A 22927-nucleotide genomic window follows, 5' to 3' on the forward strand; every position below is an offset into this window, starting at 1 on the left:
TCCGAACTGTATTTTCCCCCAAAGCCTCACTAGGATCACAAGGATCAGTGCTGGGCCCCATGCTCTTTAACATCTTTATTAATGATCTGGATGAGGGCATTGAGTCCATCATCAGTAAATTTGCTGATGACACCAAGCTGGGGGCAGGTGTTGATCTGCTGGAGGGTAGAGAGGCTCTGCAGAGAGACCTCGACAGGCTGGACAGATGGGCAGAATCCAACGGCATGAGATTTAACACATCCAAGTGCCGGGTTCTGCACATTGGCCACAACAACCCCATGCAGTGCTACAGGCTGGGGTCAGAGTGGCTGGAGAGTGGCCAGGCAGAGAGGAACCTGGGGGTACTGGTCGATGGTAGGCTGAACATGAGCCTGCAGTGTGCCCAGGCAGCCAAGAGGGCCAATGGCATCCTGGCCTGCATCAAGAACAGTATGGCCAGCAGGAGCAGGGAGGTCATTCTGCCCCTGTATACTGCACTGGTTAGGCCGCACCTCGAGTACTGTGTCTAGTTCTGGACCCCTCAGTTTAGGAAGGATGTTGACTTGCTGGAGCGAGTCCAGAGAAGGGCAACGAAGTTGGTGAGGGGCTTGGAACAGTATCACAGTATCACAGTATCACAGTATCACAGTATCACTTAGGTTGGAAAGGACCTCGAGGATCATCGAGTCCAAACTATCAACACAGACCCCATGACTAGACCATGGCACCAAGTGCCATGTCCAATCTCCCCTTGAATGCCTCCAGGGTCGATGACTCAACCACCTCCCTGGGCAACCCGTTCCAATGACGAATGACTCGCTCAGTGAAGAACTTCCTCCTCACCTTGAGTCTAAACCTCCCCTGGCGCAGCTTGAGACTGTGTCCTCTTGTTCTGGTGCTGGTTGCCTGGGAGAAGAGACCAACCCCTTCCTGGCTACAACCACCCTTCAGGTAGTTGTAGAGGGCAATGAGGTCACCCCTGAGCCTCCTCTTCTCCAGGCTAAACAATCCCAGCTCCCTCAGCCTCTCCTCATAGGGCTTGTGCTCAAGGCCTCTCACCAGCCTTGTTGCCCTTCTCTGGACATGTTCAAGTGTCTCAATGTCCTTCTTAAACTGAGGGGCCCAGAACTGGACACAGTACTCAAGGTGCGGCCTAACCAATGCAGAGTACAGGGGCACAATGACCTCCCTGCTCCTGCTGGCCACACTATTCCTAATGCAGGCCAGGATGCTATTGGCCCTCCTGGCCACCTGGGCACACTGCTGGCTCATATTCAGGTGGCTGTCGATCAGCACACCCAGGTCCCTCTCTGTTTGGGAGCTCTCCAGCCACTCCGACCCCAGCCTGTAGCTCTGCATGGGATTGCCGTAGCCAAAGTGCAGCACTCGGCGCTTGGACTTGTTGAATGCCATCCCATTGGACTCTGCCCAGCTGTCCAGTCGGTCGAGGTCCCTCTGCAGAGCCTTTCTACCCTCTAATTGACTAACATCTGCCCCTAACTTTGTGTCATCTGCAAACTTGCTGATGACTGACTCTACCCCTTCATCCAGATCATCGATGAAGATGTTGAAGAGGACAGGGCCCAGCACTGATCCCTGGGGGACACCACTGGTGACTGGCCTCCAGCTGGATGTGGCACCGTTCACTACCACTCTCTGGGCTCGGCTATCCAGCCAGTTCCTAACCCAGCACAGAGTGTAATGGTCCAAGCCACGAGCTGACAGCTTAGTCAGCAGTTTGCTGTGGGGGACGGTGTCAAAGGCCTTGCTGAAGTCCAGGTAGACCACATCCACAGGCCTCCCCACATCCACCAGACGGGTCACCTGATCATAGAAAGAGATCAGGTTGGAGAGGCAGGACCTGCCCTTCCTAAATCCATGTTGGCTGGGCCTGATCCCTTGGCCATCCTTCAGGTGCGCAGTTATTGCCGCCAGGATAATCTGCTCCATCACTTTCCCTGGCACTGAGGTCAGGCTGACTGGCCTGGAGTTTCCAGGTTCCTCCATCCGACCCTTCTTGTGGATGGGGACCACGTTGACCAGTTTCCAGTCATCTGGGACCTCACCTGTGAGCCAGGACTGGAGGAAAATGATGGAGAGTGGCCTAGCTAGCACATCTGCCAGCTCTCTCAGCACCCTAGGATGGATCCCATCCGGTCCCATGGACTTGTGAATATCCAAGTGGCTCAGCAGGTCCTGAACTAATTCCTCATGGATTTCCAGGGCATTACACTGCTCCCCGACCCCATCGCCCAGCTCCGGAGGCCACTCGTCCTGAACTCCTGCCTTGCTGTTAAAAATTGAGGCAAAGAAGGTGTTCAGGACCTCAGCTTTCTCCTCATCTTCAGTCACCGTGTTCCCCTCCAGGTCCAATAAGGAGTGCAGGTTCTTCCTGCCCTTCTTCTTATTGTTAATATATTTATAAAAATGCTTTTTATTATCTTTGACAGAGGTGGCCAGCTTCAGTTCCAGCTGGGCCTTTGCCTCCCTAATTTTATTCCTACATAATCTAACAGCTTCCTTGAACATACCTCGAGAAGCCTTCCCCTCCTTCCAAAGGTGATACAGCCTCTTCTTCCCCCTTAAATCCTCCAGGAGCTGCTTGCTCATCCAGGCCGGTCGCCTTCCCCGCCGGCTCATCTTTCGGCACGTGGGAACTGCCAGTTCCTGTGCCTTCAAGAGCTCCTCTTTGAAGTAGGTCCAACCCTCCTGAACCCCTTGGTTCATGGGGGCTGCTACCCAGGGGACTTTACAAATAAGTTTCTTAAACAGGCTGAAGTTTGCCCTCCGGAAGTCCAAGGTGAAGGTTCTGTTGGTGCTCCTCCCTATCTCCCTGCATATTGAAAACTTCACTATCTCGTGGTCACTGCACCCTAGGCAGCCTCCCACGATCATGTCTCCCACCAGCCCTTCCCTATTGCAGAACAGCAGGTCAAGCAGAGCCTGTCCCCTGGTAAGCTCGCTTAACAGCTGTGTCAGGAAGCAGTCCTCCATTCGCTCCAGGAATCTTCTGGACTGCCTCCTCCCTGCTGAATTAAGTTCCCAGCAGATATCTGGGAGGTTGAAGTCACCAACAAGGACAAGATCTGATGATCTTGAGACAGCCTCCAGTTGCTTGTAGAACAACTCATCAGCCTCCTCATCCTGGTTGGGTGGTCTGTAACAGATTCCAATCAGGATGTCAGACTTGTTAGGTTGTCCTCTGATTTTGACCCACAGGCTCTCAACTACCTCATCTTCCACCTCAAGTTGTGTGGCAGAGATTGACTCTCTAATATACAGAGCCACCCCTCCTCCTCTTCTCCCTCGCAACACAAGCCCTATGAGGCTGAGGGAGCTGAGGTTGCTTAGCCTGGAAAGGAGGAGACTCAGGGGTGACCTTATTGCTCTCTACAACTACCTGAAGGGAAATTGTAGACAGGCAGAGGTTGGACTCTTCTCCCAGGCAGCCAGTACCAAAACAAGAGGACACAGTCTCAGGCTGCACCAGGGGAGGTTTAGGTTGGATGTTAGGAAGAAGTTCTATACAGAGAGAGTGATTGCCCATTGGAATGGGCTGCCCAGGGAGGTGGTGGAGTCACCATCATTTGAGGTGTTCAGGAGGAGACTTGATGGGGTGCTTGGTGCCATGGTTTAGTTGTTTAGGTGGGTTGGATTGGTTGATGGGTTGGACGCAATGATTTTGAAGGTCTCTTCCAACCTGGTCTATTCTATTCTATTCTATTCTATTCTATTCTATTCTATTCTATTCTATTCTATTCTATTCTATTCTAATGCAGCAGCCATCTGCTAAGGCTTGAATGTAAATGAACAAAACGACATTTGCAGAACACAACAAACAAGCAGCATCAGTTCCCCCTAACAATATCTTTACTACCTAGACTTCCCTTCTCTAACAGCATCAGACTCAATCCCAGTTCTCAAAGCTGCATCTAGTTTGTAATTAAAACAAGCAAATTTTGATTTGTTCCCTCTGATAAAACACCAAATTTGATTTAGGAAAACTGCTTAAATATTCCAATATAAACAAGCTCACCAAAAAGTTCAAGAAAAACAGTTTCCCCAATTCTTTAAGGTGTCCTGGTTCAAGGCTGGACAGATTCTCTCTTGCCCCTGAAAGGGGCAAAAGAATGACACTCACTCAAATGGATTGCAAAAGTGATGGAAAGTTTAAATGGAAAGCAGTAAGAGTTTTACAGAAACTGCAAGCATAGTGACAGAAGAATCCCAAAGTGCAGAGTCCCCCATAGCACACCCAAAAGCCTCCCAACTCTTCCCTTCTCCCCACCTGAGGGTATACCCAAAACCCCAGCCCAGGGCTCTTTCTTTCCCCCCTCCCCTCCCTGCCCCCCCCCCCCCCCCCCCCCCCGCTAGGCTGGCTAGGTCTGAGACTGCTTCCCCCCTCCCCCAAGAGGCCTTGAGATACTCCCCCACCGTTACCCAAAAGGGAGCATCTTCCACAGGAGCAGAGGGAAGAAAGAGGAAGAGAATGACTTTGCAGATGGACTTACAGGGCACGGGATTTATGGGTATGAAATACACGGCTTCCTGTGTCCACCTACTGGGTTGGACACTTAGGACACCAGAGGTGTAACTTACGTGGCAGTAACAGGAGGCACCCAGCCTAAACTGCCACGTAAGGTTTCCATGTTAAAATCAGCCTTTATCAATGACTGCACATTAGAACTGTTGGAACTGAAATTGTTGCTAACACAGTGTCTTGGCATAATACAGCCTGCTCTCAAAAGCCCCCTTCTCTACAGACAGATGAGAGGGAAAATAACACAAAAATCCTCTGGGTTAAGATAAAGGGAGTTTAATGAGGTGCTAAGATGCACAATTACCTTAGCCTATTTGCAGTAAAGTGCAGCAAAATGCAGAAGCAGCAGCAAAGGCCAGCGATCTACTCCTGCACCCCCTGACCTGCAGCCAGCCCGGTGAAAAACACCAACACCCCAAACCAAAAGCAGCAACCAGAACTGGAAATTACTCATGCTACAATCTGAACTTCAAGGCCCACAATACTTTGTTCCAGACAGCACTTTCATTTTGAAGCTGGCATAACAACAGCATGGTATGAACTTCAGCAGCAGATTCAACTCAACCCATCTCATACGAACACTACACAGATCACGATATTAAGTAATGAGTTTGCTTTTCAACTTCATCTCTCCCTTCTTTGATGCTTTCCTCCTCCTTCCAAATAAATGAGCCATGCTCCTAATAAAGTGCTTGAAAGGAAGGCTGGGAAATTTAATAATAAAAAGCTTTATGAAATTAAGTTTCTGGCAGTGCTTTAGAAAAGAAAATGTTATTACTTGGTCCTTTGCTTTTCCCCAAAGCAAATTTCAGTCCTTTGAGGGCAGCACATATATAAAGAAGATACTTTACAAACCTTTTATTCAGCAATATGCCTGGTCCAAATAAGCAGCTATAATAGGAATTGCCAACTGAGTATTTTAAAGATTCTAGTCTATGAAGAGAAACTGTATATTGCAGAAGAGGAAAGTGTCTCTCTAAACTATTAAATACTATACTTACAATAGGGAGCAAACTATTAAACATGTTAATCTTCACAGGAAATAGAGGGAGCATTAAGAACTGAAAACCCTATGATAATTGCTGGAGTTCTTATCATATAACAAGTTTCTTAATCTCGGCTCTTTTGCATTTGCTTCACTGATGATGACAAAGGGGAAAATTCCAAGAATTTGCTTTAGACTTCTAAAGTCCAGAACCACAAATGAGCAGATATTTGGCAATGTGAAAATAGACTTTTACCTCTGCTCATGTCTTACCAAAAAGAGTTACTGAAATACTCTTGACAATTTAGAAAACAAAAAGACAAATTAAATTATAAAAACTTAAAGCTTAAAAACAAACACACTTTAAGACAGGACATCCGGTTCAGAGATATTCAGCACTGGAAGAATAGCTCATGAGAGCCTACACCACATAGATTCAGAAGATTTGAAATATGTAGGCATTGGTCTTTGGCTAGAATAAAAATCTTGTAAACACATGCTCTGGTTTGATGAGTGAAACAGAATTGCCAAGAGTCAAAAAGAGTACCTTGCACACAGCTGTAGCAATCTTGCAGGCTCAGCGTCACAAGCTTTGTAGAGCTTCAACTGTTCTTACACACCTTCAACAAGCAGTGAGCTTGCATAAATAAATGCAAGCAGGTGACTGTGTGAGTTGAACATCAAATACAGAATTGTCCTTCTTCATAAAAAATTAATTCCACTGAAACAATGACTTCTATATCAAAAAAGCACCAGGTGATTCCTCTGAGCTTTAAAACCCTTTGTTCTTTTCTGTCAGTAGTAGCCTTCCATGAGCCTATTGGATGGTTGTAGGATGTATAAAAAGTCAGTGAGTCCCTGGCTTCTGCCATGCTGTGCAAGGTTGGCTACAAGCTTTTGGTGTAACATGTAGCACAGCATTTACTGTAAGTAAAAATTCAACCCCTTTCCAGCAGAGTTGTACTGTGCAGACAAAAAGTCATTTCTAGCCTGCAAAACCTCTACACGTTGTTCCCAGCAGAATTAATCAACCACAGAGGTCATCAGCAGGACTAGCTTATTTCCTGGGCAGCAGCAAATGCAGAGATGGATTCAACTGTTAACAGAACAAGAATAATCATCCAGGACCCAAAGACATGAGAAATCTAGAACAACTTACTCCAGTCCAGAACTTTGCTCTGCCCAGCAGCAGTAGGCCACTGCAAGATCTGAGAGCCAAGGCCTAAACTCAAAACCAGTACAGCTGCCTGCACACCAGTGGGTACCAATTCAGGAAAAGAGAAAAGCTAAATCTCCTTTCATGACTCGGTAAAAAAAGTGTTTCCCCATTCTGACCAGTGGACTAGGGTCAACTCTGCCACCCTGCTACTTAGATCAGAGTTCTATATTTACACCTAAAGGAGGCGGCTGGCCCACTGTACTACTGCAAGACTCCTTTTCTAACACATCTACTATTAAAAAACAGTCTATGTATACATGAATTTAATCAAAACAGTCACAGAGCAGACATTGCTATAACCCAATTAAGCTACAGAATATTCATAAAGTCATACAGATTCATCCAGATATTGTGATCACCAGAGCACAGAACTGTTACAGGAAAAGACTTTCAACAGACACTGAGGATACAGGGTGACATATTCAGCTGGTGCAAGTTAGTGTTCCTCATGTAATGCTGGTAGTAAAATCCTTCAGTGAATAGCAGCTGAGGATTTGGGCCTCTGAATTTTGCATGGGTTATGATGATGGTAACATACATGATATGATTATCTTTCTTGTAAATTAAAAACAGGCTGAGAAATTTCAGGATTGGATTTGGAGTTTTAGGTTGAAAACCCATAAGGCCTTTTGCAAGTTTAGATTTGGATAAGTCAAAATTTTGAATCTATGCTAATGAAACTCTGACATTTACAGGCAGAGAGTTTGTAAGAATATACTGAGAAAAACTGGGAAGAGGGACATGTATCACAGCAAGAAATATGGCTCTAACATCCATTTCATGCTATACTGTTATATACTTCCTTTTACACATCACTTGTCTCCGATTGTAAATGTAAGAACTTTCCTGAACTTTACTGCAAATAATCCTTACAGATATAACAAAACAGACACAAAAGCAGCAGTAAAAATATTTTCTGTCAATAGAAACAGCTTAGACTCATTTTTCTGGGACAATAGGACATGTCCTTCTGATTAGCTATCAGTGTACTAGGAAGTAGATAATTAGATGATGAGACAGCATCTCCCACTCTGGGTAGACTATTTAAAAAGTTTTAGCCATTTTTTGTAAGTATAGATCAATGACACAGAAACTTGGGTTTCAGTTTTAAAGCAATCTACTTAGCTTTTAAAAGCAACCAAATTCCCCATTTATATTTGTCCTAATACACACCATCACACAGAGGTAAATGCAATTTCCCATTTATTAACATTTGCTTATATTTAATGCACATGTATCTTAAACTCCTCCCTCTCTTCCATGAGCAAATTTTATTTGTAATTATCTGAAGATCTTCTACATTATGGAGCATCTACATGTAAATTATTTATTCTCAAAACATAAATAAGAAAAATAGCCTTGGTTTTGTAAAGATCACTACAAAGACATTGAATCTGTTGAAGAGTAAAACATGAGCCATGATGTGTATCCCTCTTAAACCCTGTGTAAGATCTCAAAACTCTGATTCTTCAGCTCATCTGGCTTTGAAATACAACAAAACAAAACCAAGAATCTACCACTTTTTAAAATTAATTCTCTTCTGTACATATAACCCGAGATGGCATTCTGTCAGACAGAGACAGCTGGCAGCAAGGTTGCCTGTCTCTGATATGCAGATATTTGTAGCTACCAGCTACTTGGAGCAGTCCCCAGTCTTGTCTCACAAAAAGTCAGGTTGTGACCAGCTGGCATCAAGCCACAGTCATCATGGCAAAATCTTATTCTCTGAAGAAGCAACAGATTGTCACAGAAAGAAAAAGAAATAATAATAATAGAAGGTAAGAAGGAAGGGGAAGGGAGGGGAGGCAAGGCAAGGCAAGACAAGGCAAGGCAAGGCATGGTGGGAGAGAGGGAGGAAGGGAGGTTGGAAGGAAGGGAGGAATGGAGGAAAGGAGGGAAGAAAGGAAGGAATGGAGGGAAGAAAGAGAGAAAGAAAGAGATAAAGAAAGAGGAAGAAAGAAAAAGGAAGAAAGATCAAGAAAGAAAGAAAAGAAAGAAGGAAAGAAAGAAAATAAGGAAGGAAGGAAGGAAGGAAGGAAGGAAGGAAGGAAGGAAGGAAGGAAGGAAGGAAGGAAGGAAGGAAGGAAGGAAGGAAGGAAGGAAGGAAGGAAAAGAGAAAAGAGAAAAGAGAAAAAAGAAAAAATAAAGAAAAGGAAGGATGGGGTGAAAGAAGGGGAAAATGAGAGAAAAGGAAGGATGAGGCAGACAAGAAAGGGAAAAAAAGGAACAAAAAGAAACATAAAAACATGGACTGCAAAATGTGGGGAAAAGAAAACCCAAGAGTTTAAGATACTCAGAATCAAAACCCCCTTAGGAACTTCCTTCTCTATCTCTGGACTTCAGACTATTATCTGGTTTGGGGTCATCTGTCCTTGCATTACCAGCCTGCAGCTGGAAACGTGTCTAATCACATCCTCCTGATTACATTAAAAGAATTTACAGGAGGTCCTTCAGCTGTTGGCTAATTCTAGACAGATGATTCTTAAATAAAAGCTTTAGAACACTCAACAATGCACAGGATTCTGAATGAGTTAAAATAATTGTGAAGTAATGGACTTTCAAGGGAACAATTCCAACTGATCTTATAGTATGCTGAACCTCTAATTAACTTTTACTGTGTTAGTACATGGTAAGGAGCACTAGGATACCATGGATTTAATAACCACTTTATGCCACAATCTGAGTAGATCTTCACTAAAATAAGATTACCGAAGCAGGGATTACAAACCTATTGAAGAGCCAGGAATAATTCAGAATAAAAATAATAAAACAAAAACTTGCAGCACATTTGTTCCATGCCTGTACACAAAGTTGGTGACTGAGGAGCAAATCAAAGCTTTTTTTTCCTGTCATCAAAGCTCTTTTAACTAATTACTGTAGTGTTTCTACCACTATTTATAACAACTTCTTAACTAAGTTCTGGCTGAGGCCACTTGTTGCAGTCGCACTGGAAGAGCCATTCTGCTTGCCGTGATCTTGTTGGACAAACACCTGGCTAAGCTTGCTCTTTATGTTGTAGAAGGAGCGTGCTTTAAGCTGGGCAGGATTTCATCAGTAATGAGCAACCGCACTTACACATCCAATTTTGTTTCAGATAAGTCACAAATCAACTCTTTGGCAAGTGTGGATATCAAGAACTTGTATTGTAACTTTGGCCCTCAAAACAACAAGCAGGTTCAATACCATCATCAACTCTTGTTTGTGATTTGATACATATTCTAAAGCACTTCCACATTCCTAAAAATTACAAGACTGTATTAGATGTGTCTGTCACTAAATTAATGGATCTGTAGTATTATGTCACTCTAAATTAGATAAACAAATAAACAAAACCTTAATTACCTACAGATTTTCAGTATATACAACAGTATATGTTAAAAAAATTAACTGAGTTCAAACTAAATTTGCTATTATAGCCTTTGTTAATAAAAAAAAAAAGGCACCAATTAAGTAAAGAGGTTGACAATGAAATATAATATACTGTAATTGTTCAGCTCGTGATCAGCTATTTCCTGTTCAGAATACACTCATTTAAGAGGGTGGCATCTTTTCAGCTGCCAAAAATACACATGCACAAAAGGGAGCATTGGATGTTTCCATGAATGTAACGATTCATCTCTACTTTCAGTGACAATCTCCAAGAGCATCCAGTGAGAACAGTAATTAGAGAGGAGTCCAACCTGAACTCCAAATGCACGTTTTCTCCATTTGGATGTGGGAGTAATTTCCCAGTTAGGGCTTTGCCTGCTTTCTGTGAGAATTAACATTTCAACACTACAGTTTCTTGTGTGCAGAACAGCTTGAAAACTATTTCCATACTCTGACTTAGTTGTTTTGGCAGACACCCGCACCTACCTGCCTTCAGAGCTACCATGCAACTTCCACTGAAATGCTAAATCAGAATAATTGAATATTAGCTCAGTGTCATCTTTTTCTAGACTAGGAATATATCCCCCGTAAGTGTGTGATCTTAGTAGGCATGGTTGCATGCCTACCAGATTTTCTGAACTAAATATCTGTGGAGGGTTGAAATTACCCCCCCAGAATAAAATTGCTAGACTAGCTCAGTTGGAAAGCAAATGAAGCTGTATTTACAAGCAAAACTGCAATCTAGAAATATTAAATGTAATTAATATGTACAAAATATACAATATTTACATGTATTTACAATTTATAAACAACACAAGAAACCCCCTGGACAAAACCAGGGGGCTACCAATAACTTCCCCCTCTCGACTCCCTTTCCCTCCACTCTTCACAAGGAAAAAGAGAGAGGAGCAGAGAGTAGACTGTTAGTACTTAGACACAAGAAGAACACAGCCAAGGTCAGCAACAGCCAAGCAAAAGCACTAGCTAGTATCTGCTAGAGTGAAGAAGCCAAAAAGAGAAGGAGTTAGTCTATACAACTAACTTTATGTTAGTTATCAGAGCAATGGGATTATTTAGACCTTATCATTATTTTAATTTTGCATCCAAAGGTAAATTTATATTCTACCACCTTCTACTCAATCTGTGAAAAATTTCCTAGGCATCAGCCTAAAGCTGTCACAATATCACTGATCAGAGGCATCTGAAAAGTGCTGTTGTCACATGATGCATAATTTCCTTCAATATTCAAAACACAATTACACTTCAGGTGAGCAGCAAAGTTGTTTTCTTCAAATGCAAAAATGCTTTATTACATCATTTTTCTCTACTGTAGTAGAGAGAGTAGTTCATAACTCACTTTTCACAAATCTCTTTGTAATAGGATAATCTATGTATACCCAAACATTCTTCTCACCTTCTTACCTCTTTCATATTCCTCCTGCATTTCCTCAGCATTTGTCTCTCAAACCGAGGCTATCACAACACCTCACCTCTACTCTCTCTTTAGCTAAAAGTCACTAACTGTTTCACTGTTTCTCAGAAATCAGTGCCAGCACCTTATCACATTCCTGATCTGTCTACACTGTACAGGGAGCCCTAAACTACGTGACACCAGCACTGCGCAGCTGCAAGGCTGCATGGTGCTTGTGTGAGTGGAAGGGGAAAGAGAGGAATTAAGGTAGTTTATTGCCTTTTTCAGATACTCTGAAAGTGAATGACAAGATTCTAAAAGTTGATTTGATAATGTGAGTGAACAACAGCTCTGCATAACTAGCTCACAGAAAAGAGACCAGATTTTATATTAACCATTTGAAATGTTCTCCAGTGGTAGCAGAAGAGGAGACCTCTACTAGGGGAGAACGTAATGTAAGCTGCAACTCTGCCTCCAACAAATTATATTGTTACATATTCCTACATAACTGTATAGGTTATCTACTGTTGAACCATATTGTTTGAAGTAGTCAATAGAGCATGTTGCAGCATCTAATATCTCCTGAAGTGCATTTATAGGACCATGCTGGTGCCATGACTGCAAAACTCGGCCTGCTGTTCACAGGCACTACAGAAGGAAAACAGCAGGCCGTGTTTCATCTGAAGGGACTATGCCATTTTTTTCACCCAAGTCAGGATGGCATTCAAAATCACAGTTTAATATTTTGTATTGCTTAAAAAAAAAAAAAAAATATATATATATATATATATATATACATATAAAATTAATTGTAACCTGGGCTTACTGTATGGATAAAATACAGCAAATAATCTGCCAATTTAGATTACAAAGATAAATTGTCTATAGATTATTCTCATCAAGATACATAACAGCTGTAAAATTTTTTTGTAGCAGAAATTCAGGTTACTAAATCCTCAAAAAACCACATGTCATTGCTGTCTGTGTAACATACTAGGTGAGCTTTTGGCCATGGCAGACCTGAAATGCAGCAGACAATTTTCATTATTAAAAATCCCATTGTTTTAGTAACCTCTTCTCAAATGAATCAGTATATTGTAATAAACAGTAATTCCAGCTCATTATTTACACAGCCCTGGACACAGGTTCTGAGAGGGCAGCTGAAGTAAAATTCATGTCTTCATGCTGGGGGTGATGCAGGACACACCAGAGTATACCCAGCTGCTCATACAATGGCTTTATCGTTCAAACTATGACACAGATGCACTAAACCAAGAACTTTGTCTGTCCTAATGAGATTAATGAACAGCAAATTCCAGCAATTCTAAGTGAGAACTATTAAAGAAAAACCCTTTCTTGAATCAGACATCTCCTTTAACACTAGGAATTCAGGTTTTCGTAGAACTGGTTCCCTGCTTATGCAGATGTTCTCCACCTAAATTACTATCTTAGCATGGCAGCAGCCAGCAGCTGATCTGGATCAGGAGTATGTTGTTTTGAACACAGCCACTAGCGAATTGCACACCCTAAATCTGACACAAATACTGTCTTGAGATACGAGGAGCCATAAAGGAGATTTCATGGGCTTTAGCTGCAGCCACATGCAACATGAAAAACATACTCTTCAATAACATGTACATCATATGGATCCTTTTTGCTTCCTTGTGATAAAGTGGCAACTTAAGCTGAGAAAATTATGGTCATCTATCTCACCCCATGCATTCACATCCTTGGAAAGTGTAAATGAATATGCAGTTATGTGTTTTGCAAACAAAATATTTCTCCTAATTTAAAAAAGATAATATTTAAGTGCATTGTACAAGAAACAATTGGGCAGTGTATGGAGGCCTGGCAAGAGTCCAGCGCATCTAAGCCCTGTGCTTCACAGACACTGAAATTTCCTGCCTTGCAAGCCAGAATCAGATCCACAATACTAAGGACCAACACTTGTGATGTCAAAAGGACAGAATTTATTCCTTAACTCAGAATTTTCTTTTTTATATGTTACAAAGGCACCTGCTTTTCACTATTTTTATGTGCAGTGACAGTATTTGTTCGCAGTCCTCCCATCAGACCTCACTGATCTCACAGTATGTTTACACAAAGCTTGATGTGTGAGGAGCACACAGGCATATGTTCCATAATACAGATTTATAAATACAAATATACTTAGCTTAACTGAATTTAAAGAAGCTCCACTCCCCCTGAGAAGTCATGCATACCATGAGAAAATTATGTGTTCTGTAAAGCAGTAGTTGTGACATTTAAAGACGGCTTTGTTAAAATTTTCTTTTGATTTCAACAAATATCTCTTTGAAATATCTCCTGAAATATATCTGCATCATATACATCACATGTCCTTGTTCTGCACTACCATTTCTTTATACACTTCTGTCATATTTCTATTTGCATTATACCTTTTTAAATCTTACAGTTCTTTCACCCATTTGTTGTGTTATTCCTATTGTTATCAAATTTTTACTTTCTACCTCTTGATCTTTTCTTTATCTATTTTGTCACAGAAAGATCATAATCCCACAATATTAATTATCTCACAGTGGCATTGAAGAATATTTGGCTACTGATGTAATAGGGAAAGACTAATTGATTTTAATAAAGATATGCCTGAAACCATCAGCTGAAAATTTGCTCTGTTTTTTTAAGCCATTAGTTCAGTAAAACTCTTACAATCCCAGTCTCTATGACTGATTGCAACACAGCAGTGAAACTTGCTCCTGTAAAGCTACGAGTGGGAACAGATTCCAAATTTTTGCCCTAATAGCCAAATACATAACGCTTTGTAAAGCAGAATTGGATTACTGAGACATCATTTGACTTCAGAGGTCTGGAGACTAGCAGCAATGTGTTCATTTGATGCACGGGACAGAAATTTAAAGATGGATTTGCCTGTAATATTTGACAAGATATTTACAGATCTAAAGAAATAGAAGATGACTTCAAGCAAGACACAATTTCTCATTGTAATGGCCTGACTGTACTAGATTAGTTTACAACATGAAAAGTATGCAGCAAAACACCTATGTTTTAAGTAAGTTATCATTAGTCTTTTTCTTGTATTATATGAACAAGTCCTCTAGAAGTTTTCACCACAGTTTCTCAACCATTGACCATATGAGGAAGTTTATTATTCACATTTTACAAATGAGATAACTGATGAAATAGGATTATACATGATCCCACATCCCAAGAAAACTTTTGACATATTTGCCTGTTGTGTGGTTGCTGCCTCGTGCCCATACTGTGCTCCTGCGGTCACCCCAGCTCCAGGGTCTACCTGACCCTGCCCAGTTCAGGGAACAACAGCAGCCTCACCCAAATGGCAAGGGGAAGGCTGGATCATGTGAATCCTGCAACTGTGCACAGACCTGAGAACATTTCAGTTAAAAGAAAGAAGCATCTGTTTTCATCAGCAGAGAAATTGCACAAGAAAGTAGCAAAAGTGCATGAATGGAAGGTAAGGAAATTATTTTGGAGAAACCATGGGGAAACTGTGGAGAAATGTTAATTCAAAATCCCAAATAGTCAGCACAAGCAAGACCTGAAATGGTGAGTGTAACAGTTTTTAGGAGGTTGACAGCTTGGGCACAGTACCACAAATTAGAAAAACACATAAAAGCAGTGAAAGATAAATTATTTACTACTTCTTTTCCCCTCTGTCGATGCAGACACATGAAGCAAAGAATTCTGCATTAAAATTAAGGCTAAGTGATCTGTGAGAGAAGGGGGGAGGTGGGGTGGATAGAATCAGACTTCAGTACCCTGCCAGCTTTGACGCTGAAATACATATAAATAACTTGGCAGACAGAGCTATGATTGTTTCCTTGGGACCACTAAGGGACCTGACAAACCAGCGGGAACATTAGCAGGATGGGTTGTCTCTGCTTGCTATCAGGCATAGTGATTCAGTACAGGCTGTAAATCACATTTTCTATCATCATATCAGCAGGTCAGAATTCATATTCAATAGCTAAGACCAAGAAAAAAATATCCCATTATTCTGAATTAACTAAGAGGTACTGTTTATAATTTTTTTTTCTAAAGCCTTTAAACAGAAAATTTGTGGAGGGGGAGGAAAATGGAGCTGTTCAATTATGACTTGCCCACTGTCTTTTTTGGTTTGGGAAATATATAACATAGACTATAAGTGCATGAAGATATTTCAATTAGTTGTTATTGTATGCAGATATTACATGTAACACATTTTGGGAACTATTTGGTGTAAATAATTAGTAGTTGTATTTCTCTTCAAGTATAGCAGAAAGGGTTTTCATATACTGCAGGCACCAAGGGACTTTGAACTCTATACTCATCATCTCCCGTCACACCTCGAAGTGTATTCATAAAAAGCAAGACTACTTTGAAGAAGATGTCTCCCAAAGGCAGCAAGATCAAACTCAGCAAGCACAGATAAACCTCCCAAAGCCAAAGTGATAAGGACCCGCCACTCCTGGTCCTGGACTATTTGGGCAGGAGTGACCCCAAACAGTCAAAGGCTACAGGAAAAGGTATTTATGCCCCAGACATGACAGAGAACTTTTAAAAGCAGAAGACATTTTGTCCTTATAGGATTGAAGAAGGGTATAAACTCTACTATAATCTTTGTGAGGAAGAAGAGAAGGATGGAAGTGGAGAAAATAATAGTAAAAAATATCTCTCCTGGCTCCTTAGCCATAGTATTTCAGGATGACAATATTTATAAACTTTCTGAAGCTTATAGAAAATGAACGTTTTTGAACATTTACATTTAGAAAATGGAGGAAAGAAATGGCAGAGTGGCTGACGGTACTCATTGGGTAGGTCTGGCAAGTTGTTTTAAATTGCTTTTCATCAGCACTATCAGTTGAACAGACTTGTGCCAAGACACCAGGAAAAGCTATTAGTATAATAACATGTTTGCAGAATTCAGAGTGGTAACGGAAGGTATTGCAAGAGTGAGTGACATTAATATGGAGAAACTCAGAAAATAAGGAGGAAAAAGGCATGTGGATGGATTCAGAAGACTTGAATGAAAATGCAAAGTTCAGAAGGAATGAGTTTTACAGTAGGCAACTGCACAGATTATCAAATTAGATTGTACCCCAAAAAAATATCCACTACTAAAACTAAAAAACAGCAAAAATATCTCAACAGAAAGATGCAGATTCATTGAAATATAACACATATAGTAAACTGTTAGTGGCAAAGTTACTCTCTCAGGGCACCAAAAAGTATCTTTGGACACTGGGGGGATGGAGAGACTGAAGTCTTTCCAAGTTTTATCCTATAATGCACATCTTTTGCACTGTCAAACAGCTGCAAAGTTTTCAGGAAGCATTAGTGATAACCTTGAAAGCCACAAAAGGATGGCTTGAGTTTATTAGGACCTTAACATTTATTTCTGAGTATTTCCAGTTTAATTATAATTTTATTCAGCTTCTAAACAGACATTTAACATTCAGGTCTTTGTTAGCACATGTTTTTATCATGTGTCAGTACCTTTGGTACGTAAAAGTAGTTCTGCATTACGTTTTACTACGTTTCATAGCTCTTTCTTGCATGTACCACAAATAGCACTGTGTTTTTGAAAGCTCTCTAGGCACATGCTGTACTCTTTGCAATCTGTTTTCTTCAAAGGATTGCTCTCAAACTAGAAAAGCACTCTCTTTTGGCTCTGTAATAAATAGGAGAATGTTAGGACACACTCAGAAGTCATTCATGCCCAACTTTTTTTTATTCTTTGGGGTGGAGGAGAGGGGTAAATAACTAATTCTTCACCTGAAACTACACAAAGGAAATCATATTGGCTTGTGCTGAATGCAGAAAACCAGCACATAAAATAATAAATAGCAGAAAGATGGTATTTAAATAGGAATGCAAAGTATGTTATACCATTAAAGAACATGAGATGAGATATATGAGCAGATTTTAGCAGAACCTAAAGGACAGTAGGACCCCAGTAGTGTGGTCTGTTCAGAGACCTGGAACCTTACATTTGCCAAACAATAAAAGAAAATTTTGGTTAAAATAATAAATTTTCAAAAATACAGTGAAACAACGAGATACCAGTTCTCAAAAGCCACAGGAGTTCTTTAAAAGGGAAAAGGAAGATGTTTAAACACAAAACACAGAGCTACAACCACACAGTGTCCTTCTTCACTAAGCTGAGATCATTTCACATAAACTCTACTGACCACAGTACATTACTCAATAGGGATATTCCAGATTTAGTTCATCATAAATGATTTCTGAATTAGTATTTTAACCATATAAAGTACAGCTGGCCTCCATAATCAATGCAAAAATCAGACTTGCACAATGAAAATATAATATTTTCTTCTTTTTCCTGATCCCCAAACTGCCCCTAAATAGTTGTTGTACTGACCAGGTGGCGACCTTTCTTGGCTGGACCATGGGGCACAGCAGATCTGGGCACAGAAAAGTTGCAGGCAAGTTCAAAGAACCACACAGCAGTGCCTGCAGCAAAGCATCTTGTACTGCAGGCAGTCCCTTGCACTGCTAGGACTTTGCACCATGAAAGCATTTTACTTTTGCCTCTGACTGGCTCTTCAGCTGGTCATGGAAAGCTCTGGCATTTTCTCAACAATGCAGCACTTAAATGTCAGCTCCTGCTACACTCTTGTTAACAAGGGTTTCCTGGAAATAATACTCTCTTTTTCTACCTATACTGTTTTGCTCCCAGAACGAATATTAGGAAGCAAGCACAATATGAATGTATTTGACAAACAGTTTGTCAGGCCAACCTTCTTTCAACAACACACAGAAACTCAGGTTTATAAGGGGAGTGCTAAAACAATTATAACTAGAGAAGATCAGAATATGCTGTTGCAATGTAAAAGTAACCGTGCCATTACAGTAATTTGAAAGATACCAAGACAGGAAAGGATGGGGGTGGGAGAGAGCTTTTCAGGATTTATTAAATGTTGGCACTGTAATGCCCTTTCTTTGAAATACCAGCACACAGTACCATTCCCTGATGGATCTAAAGCATGGTGACTGCGAGCACAGCTCACAACTATGGCAAACTCTGAAACCTGTCAGTCAAGGAACAGAGTGGCTAATGCCAAACAAAACAGCAGATTTACTCTTGGGAAAAGAAGGTATAACATAAGAAATACATTTTCTTTGCTCACATTTGTAATGGTAGGGGGAGAACTAACTATAGGGGGTGCTTAGCATATTTACAAGACACTACAGGAGGCTTTTAGCATATTTACAAGCAAGAGCAGCATAATTCTACCACCAGAAGTTTCAATATTGTAAAGTCTGCTCTGTCTTTATCTCCTGAGATTTAAGGCATCTGTATCTATACCTCAAGTTGAAACTTTCAAATTAAATAATTTATATAATGAGACTCCATGCTGTACTAACTCATCAGGCTCACAGATACCTTGCTAGGAATTCTCTAAAAGCAATAGGGCATTTTGGTTTCAAGTCCCTTTTGATTTTATTTTAGGCTTTATTTAAAAAGGGGGTAGGGGGAAAGCTTTGTTAATGCTTAAAATAGTGTGGGATTTTAATTTTTAGACTTTGTTTTCATTTACAACAATAAAATGTGCTGACACTAATGTGTGCCATACCTTCAGACAGTTGTGCCCTTTTAAGCACCAGTAATTACCAGTGTGCTGGACCTTACCTCTTTTACAGGAGAAGAATAAGAAATTAGTGTATTTTATTTTCTGTTCTGTGGTCTTGGAAAAGGATACCTAGAGGTGTATAGAACAAGCAGGGTATATGCCAGGAAGTCTGTGTCTGGTACAAACTAGGACTAGGTTTGCTGATTAAAAAAAAGGGGGGGTGTGCAATCTGTTTTATTTCCATTCTCTAGTACTGGGGAAGCCTGGGGCCTGGGCTCACTGGAAACAAGTATGTTCTGTGCCTTTTGCTTTGCAGGTGAGCAGAGGTGCAGCTGAGTGATGTTCTGCTGGTAAGACTGGCCAAAGCTGCGTTTTCAGCCACATTTATCTTATGTTTTACTACTAGAAAAATAAAACCTAGGTTATGTAAATACATAGGACACTATTCTGCATCTCGAGACTGACTTAAGAAAACTAAGGAACTAAGTAAGTATTGTGTGTTTGATATAAAGGAAGTGGTGTGCAGAATCATAGAATTGTTAGAGTTGGAAAGGACCTCAAGGATCATCTAGCTACAACCTCCCTGCCATGGGCAGGGACACCTCACACTAGATCAGATTGCTCAGAGACACATCCACCCTGTCCTTAAAAACCCCCAGGGATGGGGCTTCCACCACCTCCCTGGGCAACCTGTTCCAGTGTCTCACCACTCTCATGGTGAAGAACTTCTTCCCAAAATCCAACCTGAATCTACCCATTTCAATTTTTGCTCCATTCCCCCTAGTCCTATCACTACCTGACACCCTAAAAAGTCCCTCCCCAGCTTTCTTGTAGGCCCCCTTAAGATACTGGAAGGCCACAATTAGGACACCTTGGAGCCTTCTGTTCTCCAGACTGAACAGTCCCAACTCCTTCAGTCTGTGCTCATAGAAGAGGTGCTCCAGCTCTCTGATCATCCTTGTGACCCTTCTCTGGACACATTCCAGCATGTCCAGATCCTTCCTGTAATAGGAGCTCCAGAACTGGACACAGTACTCCAGGTGGGTCTCAGCAGAGTGGAGTAGAGGGGAAGAATCACCTCCCTCAACATGCTGGTTATGCTTCTCTTGATGCAGCCCAGGATGTGATTGACTTCCTGGGCTGCAAGTGCACACTGCTGGCTCATGTTGAACTTCTGATCCACCAGCACCCCCAAGACCTTTTCTTCAGGGCTGCTCTCAAGCCAGTCACTGCACAGCCTATATTGGTGCTTGGGATTGCCCAACCCAGATGCAGGACCTTGCATTTGGTCTTGTTGAACCTCATAAGGTTGTCATGAGCCCACCTCTCCAGCCTGTCAAGGTCCCTCTGGATGGATCTCTTCCCTCCAGCGTGTCTGCTGCACCACACAGCTTGGCGTCATCAGCAATGATGTATGAGCACAGTGAGATACAGGAGACATCTTCTAGAGAGACTGAAGATCTCTTTATTTCCACCATAGGAACATCACCTATAGAAGTCAGCAGCATATGGTAACTGCCATATTGCATGCCATAATGTATTATAACATATACAGTTTTACATAATGTGGATAAAAATCACTTTCATTCCTCCTCTCTTACTATATTTTAACACCTTCACTTGGAGCAAGACAAGGATGAAAGGAAAGATGAGACAGAGGACCTGCACAGTACTGTTGAAAGTAATTATGGTTGTAAAATAGGGGTTTGCCTCTAAAAATCAAGGTACCGATATTTTGTGTATGTCAGATGCAATTGCTGCTCCTTTTGTATCATAGTGAGAACTGCACTTTGTGCACCGATCTGTCACTGTTTTGCTTTCCTTTATTCTTACATATGTGACTGTGTGCATGCTGATCCACAAACCTGAACAACTTGGAGCTCATGAAAATTGATCACTTCCAGTGCCTGAACTACCATCATAAATAACTTGGATTTAGACCCTGCTGCAAAGTAACAATTCTGCCAAGTATTAAGCCAATAATTAATTAGCTGAGTTTAAAAGCAGTCACTCTTCAGCATTATAAATTGTAACTGGTGGAAACTGAGTCAAAGTTCACCACTAATAAGAGATATATTATACTGCCATAACTCTAACTGTTTGGTACACCTCAAAGTGTAATAGTTAAATATCCCTGAGCAGATATATTCAATTATCTGGATTATTTACTACTGTAGTATGTCTCACTTTGGTACTGTCCATATTACTTGCCTTTATTGTGCATATATTTCATATTCAGTGACAACCCATATTTACAAAAAGATTAAGTGACACAGGATACTTTACATAGTACACTATTTTGATAGCAAATGCTTTGACATGTAATTATTTTACTCTCTGATTTATTTTTATGTTGTAAACTAAAAACATTTAGAAAGCCATCTTCTGAATTGTGAGTAATGGACTACAAGAATCTGGCATTACTGCCATTTTATTCAGGAAACTACTGTTATGCACAGTCCTGTCTCAGACATATTACTCCACTTCAGTGACTTTACCATTTTATATTACTGCATCTGGGACAGTTTAGAATCCACTGAGAGAGAGATTAATTCCATTCCATTTCACTTCATGGGGGTTTTGTGGGTTTTGGTTTGGTGTTTTCAGTTGTTTTGCATATAAACCAGCTTGACTCAACTTGCATTGTTTATGCCATTTTTATAGTGCAAAGATAGATACCTATTCTACAAATGCTCACGCAGACAGGTGTAAATTATTCACAGTTTTCTGTTGCCTGCATTTGAAAAGACTGCACAAGATTTACTTGAACAAATACAGGATGTCACTGTGAGCCTCGGGAGGATTTCCTTCCCTCACAGATTTTACAGCTTTGAGGAAATTGCCTATAGGACAGCATATGCAGCCATGGGATGCACAGTGTCCATGAACTTATCCTTAGGGAAAACAGAGAAGTTGGCGGAGGTCATATGTTGAGTTTTCAGACCCTGCCGGTACATTGGAAACCAGCCCAAATTGAAGCTGCCTCCTTGAAGTCCCCAGGAAGTAATTTCTCAATGTATGCTGTAGCACTGGAGACAGTGGATCTACTTGCAAAACCATATCAAAAATAGTATTTGCAACAAGTAAAACTTCAGTTATACTCATAACCTCAAATGTTGTAAAATTACTTCTGAATGTAGTTCTTTGAGTTTTCTTTATAGATGTTGAAATACAATAGTAAACTACCAGGCCATACAAAATACTTTCTTAACTTGTTGCAATATGCCTATTGACATCTTTCTGCAAAGAATGCTACCTTTCAAAATTAATTTCAATTCATTCAAATTATATTCAAATTTCTGCAAGAGAGAATATTCAATTCTACAGTCTTCCTGTCCTGGGGGAGTATATCCAAAATCTTCAGCAGTTTACAGCAGGAAGACTGTACAAATAGGAAAGCTAATAGAAAACAATGGACTGAATACTGAAAAGGGACATAGCACATATGCATTATTTACAAGGCAGAAGGTTTAAATATTACAAAAGTTGAAGTCATCTCCCATATTAAAGAAAGGGATATTTGAGATACAATACTACATGACTCCAATACTAATCTTTCAGGGCCTTTTGAATTCAAATCCTATTCAGTGAAAAAAAAACCCAACAAACAAACAAATAAACAAAAAAAGTAGATTGTGGTACATTTATGAACTGTAGTCAAAAAAATTCTCTTCAATTTCATCTTTAATGTGGTTGGGAAAGGTGGAAAATTCACTTAAATTAACAGGACTGGATATAAAAGCACAGGCTTGCAGAATCAAATCCTTTTGTTTCTAAAACATTCTTATGAAAATATGTAACAAAAAATTCCCAGTAAATTACATCTATC

The 22927-nt window shown here is 40.8% G+C and overlaps 1 protein-coding gene across 3 annotated transcripts in view; it reads right to left on the minus strand.

The window, feature by feature from the left end:
* Positions 1-22927, minus strand: part of SMYD3 (SET and MYND domain containing 3) — a 451319-nt gene that overhangs the window by 239675 nt on the left and 188717 nt on the right. The window lies entirely within an intron of this gene.

Source organism: Melanerpes formicivorus, unplaced genomic scaffold (assembly GCF_026170545.1).
Source record: "Melanerpes formicivorus ecotype bairdi unplaced genomic scaffold, bMelFor1.0.p_v2 SCAF_2, whole genome shotgun sequence".
In the NCBI taxonomy this organism is placed as follows: domain Eukaryota; kingdom Metazoa; phylum Chordata; class Aves; order Piciformes; family Picidae; genus Melanerpes; species Melanerpes formicivorus.